Raw genomic sequence first — 6,558 nt, 5'->3', positions numbered from 1 at the left:
ACACGATTGATTTATAAATAATAATATATTTTTAATTTGTGTAGTTCATTTAAAGTAGTCTCCCTTTTTGCTTCTGGTTTTATTAGAGTTATATATAACAATAAATGGTGTAGTTTATTTAAAGTAGTCTCCCTTTTTGCTTCTGGTTTAATTAAAGTTATATAACACATACTATAGTAAGTTAGATAAACTATAGTAACTTTATAAAACTACTTTACAAAATACATTTGTATAATTTAATAACTTTAAAATAACTATCAAGAATAAAATAGAATAGCTTTAAGTTTAGTATACAATTGGTATGTAAATTGTGTAGTTTATTTGAAAGTAGTCTCCTTATTTGCTTCTGGTTTTACTTGAGTTACATAACGTTAAATAAACATACTTAATAAACGTAACCATCAATACTGTCATTTTAATAAAACTAAGTACAAATACATTGAATTAACATAGAACTTTAAAAAGCCTTCGCTAGTATCTGTTGGTAACAGTAAATAACCTATTATGACTCACAATACAAGTGCGAAATTTATTTTTCATTTGATTTTTCAGGTATTTATTTATTTGTGGAAATAAACTTTTTTATTACATTAGAAACTAATTGAATTTTTCCTATAACTATACCTATTATTATATTTAGTATGCTTAAAAGTAATAAAATGACACGTCGCGATTATATATAAACAAACAATCAAACAAACAAAGAAATAAAAAAAAAAACTATTTTTTTAAACTTATATTTCAACTATATGTCTTATTTTATTTTCATTTAAACTTACTTTAAACCTCTGTATTTGTTATATATATTTCAACACAATACGATTAAACTATAAGACAAACAACAAAATAAAATAATCACATTAATAAATACACTAAGCAAATAGCTAGAATAAATATAAATAGTTCAATATATACAATATATTTCTTCCCATTTTTAAGTTACTTGTTAAACATATTTATTTAAAAATGTTTTCTTTAGAATATAAAACTAACAGTTCTACAAATAAAGAAATTAAAAAGCCAATACACATAACACTAACTTTTCATAAATTAGATATGCAAATATGAACAAAAATAATAACTAAATTCTAAAGCTTTTGTAAACTGTGAACTTATAAACTTATAATAATAATTGCATATTCACTATTCACAATAGCTTTTTATTTAGTACACAACTGGTCTGTAAATTGTGTAGTTTATTGAAAGTATAATCCCGTTTTGCTTCTGGTTTAAATAAAGTTATACAACACATACTAAAGTAAATTAAATAAAGTAATTCACTACTATCGTATTAAATAAAACCAATTTACAAAATACATTAATTTAAATTAAAGTGAACTTTGAACTTATAATAATAATTGCATATTCACTATTCAGAATTTCTTTAAATTTAGTACACAACTGGTCTGTAAATTGTGTTGGTTCTATTCAAGTACTCTCCTTGTTTGTTTTGTTTTAGTTGTATTTATTTTTAGATACTAGCACATTCAATACACATAATAAAGTAAACCAAATAAACTCTATTAATTTAAACTAAGTACAAATACATTAAGTTAATACAAAACTTTAAAAAGCTTTTGCTAGTATCTGTTGGTAACAGTAAATAACTTATTATGACTCACAATACAAAAGTGCAAAATTTATTTTCGTTTGATTTTTCAAGTAGCCACGCTTTTATTTGTTTTTGGACAAAAAGACTTTAAAGTTTTAGTATAAAAGACTAATTGTATTAATTTTAACTCAGAAAATTGTACTCTACAAGATGGTGCCATTATTTTTTCGATATCTCAAACTGGTCAAACCACTTTTTTAGCGCTCTAATTGGTTTAAACAGCAAATAACGTTATCTGATTGGCTTACGTTTTTATTTGCTAATAACTAGAATTTACTTTTCTTTTAAGCGTTAAAGAAATGTAAATAAACGAGTAATAAGTATAAATAGGTCAGAAAGAAAAATAGTACAAAAAAGATGAATTCAAAAAGCAAAAGCCTACGGCACGTGGTATTCCCAAGCGGTCACCCATCTAAGTACTAACCACGCCCGACACTGCTTAACTTCCCAGATCGGACGAGATGGGGTGTACTCAGTGTGGTATGGTCGTAGGCGTTTGAAGGCGTTTACAAGCCTTTATAAACCCTTCGGTTTATTTAAAAAACCTATTTGCACTTGATTTACAATCAATTTGATATTTTAAAATTATTCCTTATAAAATTTTAACCTGAATTAACTTTTTTTTTGTTTTTTTAATCAACAGTTACTCCCAAACTGTACTAAAACTGTATTGTAACTGTACAAAAGTGTTTGTTTAAACAATTGTTATCTATAAATTACCTAAGACCAGGAAAAGTAGAAGTAAAGTTTATTGAATTATTAAATAAATAAAATAAAATCGTAAAATAAAATAATACAATATGTTTACAATTTGTCATTGATCTATCCATTTATGTTATTGCATTACAAATACAAACATTGCATACATTCAAGAGTATTATTCATCAATCTTTTCAATATAATAAGTTTTAAATTTATATTTATTTTTAAATAATTCCTGACATTTTAGATTACCTGAGATTTTTTTTTTAATTAAATTAATTTTAGTAATTAAATACTTGACGTTCTATTTTGTTTAATTTGATAACTCAACCATGTTTATTTTTTTTACTAATTTAAAAGAACTATTAAACTAAAAGACATTACATACAGCTTCTAAAAGTTTTAAACACCTTAAAAAATATTATTATTTTAAAGATATATTAAAGAACTAAACAGATATTACTCCTAAAAAATCTTGTTAATAATATATAAAAAGTACTCAAAGTCAGACTCGGAAATATATATACTGTTGTATATCTTACTTGAAGTTCACTGTAATTGACACTGTATAACAAAATTATAAAAATCAACCTATTTATATAGCAAAATATTTCTTTATCTTTGTCGTGGCGCGGTGGGTCAGTGGTCTTATCAGCTGACTCATAAGCAGAAGGTTGTAAGATCGAATCCCGCTAGTCGTCACGAAACACCACTATCGTTCAATGTTCGGGCTTCAAATTCTTTGAGATTATACTGTACTATTTATCTATCTAACTAATCTATCTAACAAATGTTGTTCAATCTAGGTTGTGGGTACTTGGGTCGAGTAATGCCTTTGACTTACAATCTGTTGTGGATTGACAATATTCCTCTATCTATCAATAAACAAATCTATCTAATAAATGTTGTTCAATCTAGGTTGTGGGTACTTGGGTCGAGTAATGCCTTTGACCTACAATCTGTTGTTGATTGTCAACATTCCTCTATCTATCAATAATGATTATATTCAATAATAAATGTTGATTAATTCAGTTGTAAGAAAACCAGTGCGCTGGTTAGGTTGGGTAAGGCCTTCGACTTACAATCTTGGGGATTATCAACGTTCATCACAAGTACAGTAACGATCTCATTGAATTTCCAGTTGGAACATTGGATTGTAGTGGTGGCCTACTTTGTAGGGTTTTTTTGCCTAGTTTGTTTTTTGCCTAGTAGTGTTTGCCTAGTTTGACAAACTATTGTATATATATTGTATAACTTTATTTGTATTATTTTTTATTTAAATTACTACTTATTATTAAAGAATTAAATTTTCTTAGAAAAAAAAAACTATGTATTTTAAACTAATGCTTATTTTATATGTTTTGTTTTATTTTTATTCAAACTTACTTTAAACCTCTGTATTTTTTATACAATACGATTAAACTATATAACAGAAAAATAATTAAATAATCAAACTATTGAATAAGCAGTTAATTAGTGTGGTTTTTTTATGCTTCTTTCATTTTTAACTTACTTGTTAACCATATTTCTTTTATTAAAGTATAAAACTAACAGTTACTAAAATAAAATAATCATAAAGTCAATACACAAAACACTAACTTTTTATAATTTAAATATGCAAACATGAATATAGTTATGAATCTATTATTTATTCAAATAGAAATTATTCAAAGCTTATAATTATAAAGCTTTTGTATAATGTTTCAATTACAGTGAACTTTAAGTAAGATAAGTTTTTTTTTTTGTATTAACTACAAAATTGGTATTTTAGTTTATTATTAGTAACTAAATACTTATATTTATTATATTTAAAAAAAAAACATCTATACTAACTCTAATTTCAAAGCATATTAAAACATACAAATTTTACCAACTAAATATTTATTTTTATTTTAATTATTATAACTTTCAAACATAAGCTTGTATACCTTATATACCTATATACCTCATATAGTAGGCTTGACATAACATAACATTATTTAATTCTTTTTGTTTGAAATAAACTCATTTAGTTATTAGTAAATTACAACATAAATGTTTATAACAATATAACTAAGATTTAGCTTTTGAGTTAGTAAACTTTGATAGTTTTCTTTTAATAGTTTAATAGTCCTTATTTAAGTTCAAACAAAATTGCTATATATTTAATACACATACAAAAGTAAACTAAGTAAACGTAATTCAATAGTTTCTATTAAGTAAAAGTAATTACAAATACATTAAGTTAATACAAAACTTTAAAAAGCTTTTGCTAGTATCTGATGGTAACAGTAAATAACTTATTATGACTCACAATACAAAAGTGCAAAATTTATTTTCGTTTGATTTTTCAAGTAGCCACGCTTTTATTTGTTTTTGGACAAAAAAACTTTTAAGTTTTAGTATAAAAGACTAATTGTATTAATTTTAACTCAGAAAATTGTACTCTACAAGATGGTGCCATTATTTTTTCGATATCTCAAACTGGTCAAACCACTTTTTTAGCGCTCTAATTGGTTTAAACAGCAAATAACGTTATCTGATTGGCTTACGTTTTTATTTGCTAATAACTAGAATTTACTTTTCTTTTAAGCGTTAAAGAAATGTAAATAAACGAGTAATAAGTATAAATAGGTCAGAAAGAAAAATAGTACAAAAAAGATGAATTCAAAAAGCAAAGGCCTACGGCACGTGGTATTCCCAAGCGGTCACCCATCTAAGTACTAACCACGCCCGACACTGCTTAACTTCCCAGATCGGACGAGATGGGGTGTTGCTCAGTGTGGTATGGTCGTAGGCGTTTGAAAGCGTTTACAAGCCTTTATAAACCCTTCGGTTTGTTTAAAAAACCTATTTGCACTTGATTTACAATCAATTTGATATTTTAAAATTATTCCTTATAAAATTTCAACTTGATGTAAGTATTTTTTTTATTAAAACCTTTTTTTTTTGGTGTTTTAATTACAATTACTCCCTGTAACTTTATTTAAGAACTTTGTTTAAAAGATTGTTAACTATATCTTATATTAAATACTATGATTAGAAGTAAAGTTTATTAAGTGATTAAACTAAATAAAAAATAATGTTAAAATAAACATGTTGTGTTTAGTTTGTTTTACTATTTCTCATTGTTCTATTTATAGATGGTTTGTTTTTACTTCAAGAATATTTATAGTTAGTTTCTAAAGAATATCTCATACTACATCAGATTTTACGATTAACTTAATTTTAGGTATAAAATATTTGACGTTTAATTTAATAACTCAACTATGTTTATGTTATAAAAATAATAGTATATAATACACATACATTATAATATAATAATATGTATAACTAGTTGTTTTACTTTAAAATGAATAATTAAGTGGAAGAATTAAAAGAACTCACATTTTTGAAGAGAGCGTGGAAAACCAGAATAGTCTATTAAAACATTTATTAAATTATCGATAAATATAGAATACAATAGAATTAAACATATAAACGTAACTGTGTTGCTTAGAAACTAAACAAGAATTTTTTTAATAAAAATATAAAATAGTTATTATATAGAATTAAAATAAAATAAAAGTAATATAAATTATATTTTTAAACTAAATAACAATTCACGAGCAATATTAGCGCAATGTCAGAGTATGAGTTTATAATAAAGGAATTGCTTCCTTGATGTTGATACTTACCTTATTCAAATAGAATACATTTTCAGCAATCAGGCTTGTGTTTATCTTAGCGCGCGTAACACAACGTTTGTGGGTTTTGGCACACTTTTGTCGATAGTGGGCGCCCCGCCTTTTAAGTACAGAAATTTCGGGAATTTCGATTTTCGGAATTCTGACTCGACAGATCGTTTTTGTTTGGTCCAGAGACCCCGTAAAAAATTTTTCAGCCCATTTGAAGCATGATGAAAAAATGTTATTTCGACCCCCTTTTTTTAGGGTTACGGGGACATCAACCCATTTTTTGGGAATAAAAAACTCCTAGAAAAGGACCACTTTTCTTCTTTTTTCGAATTTCGACTTTTTATTTTTTTGGAAAATTTTTCTATTTTCTTTGTTTGTTCTATTATAATGTCGAAAATATTTTTTTTGAGCTTCGCAACGCATAAGGACTAACGTAAGGTAAGTTTTAAAAGATTTTTTTTTTTCGATAATTTTTTCTATATTTTTTGTTTGGTCCATTACAAAGTCGAAAATATTTTTTACGGCTTCTAAACGCGTGTAGATTAACCTTAGGTAGGTTATTTCGAAATTTAAATCTTTCAATATTAA

The 6,558-nt window shown here is 25.3% G+C and overlaps 2 non-coding genes across 2 annotated transcripts; both read right to left on the bottom strand.

The window, feature by feature from the left end:
* Nucleotides 1–1,987: 1,987 nt before the first annotated feature.
* On the bottom strand, nucleotides 1,988–2,106 carry LOC145848218 (5S ribosomal RNA). Its single transcript, XR_014371800.1, has one exon. It is a non-coding gene; the product is annotated as a 5S ribosomal RNA (ribosomal RNA).
* A 2,866-nt stretch (nucleotides 2,107–4,972) lies between these two features.
* LOC145848219 (5S ribosomal RNA) lies at nucleotides 4,973–5,092 on the bottom strand. The gene has a single exon (XR_014371801.1). It is a non-coding gene; the product is annotated as a 5S ribosomal RNA (ribosomal RNA).
* Between the last annotated feature and the right edge of the window lie 1,466 nt (nucleotides 5,093–6,558).

Source organism: Thalia democratica, unplaced genomic scaffold (genome assembly GCF_965202585.1).
Source record: "Thalia democratica unplaced genomic scaffold, ktThaDemo2.hap1.1 HAP1_SCAFFOLD_1288, whole genome shotgun sequence".
In the NCBI taxonomy this organism is placed as follows: Eukaryota; Metazoa; Chordata; class Thaliacea; order Salpida; family Salpidae; genus Thalia; species Thalia democratica.
The sequence above is the reverse complement of the archived record's forward strand: the minus strand, read 5'-3'. Positions and strand labels throughout refer to the sequence as shown.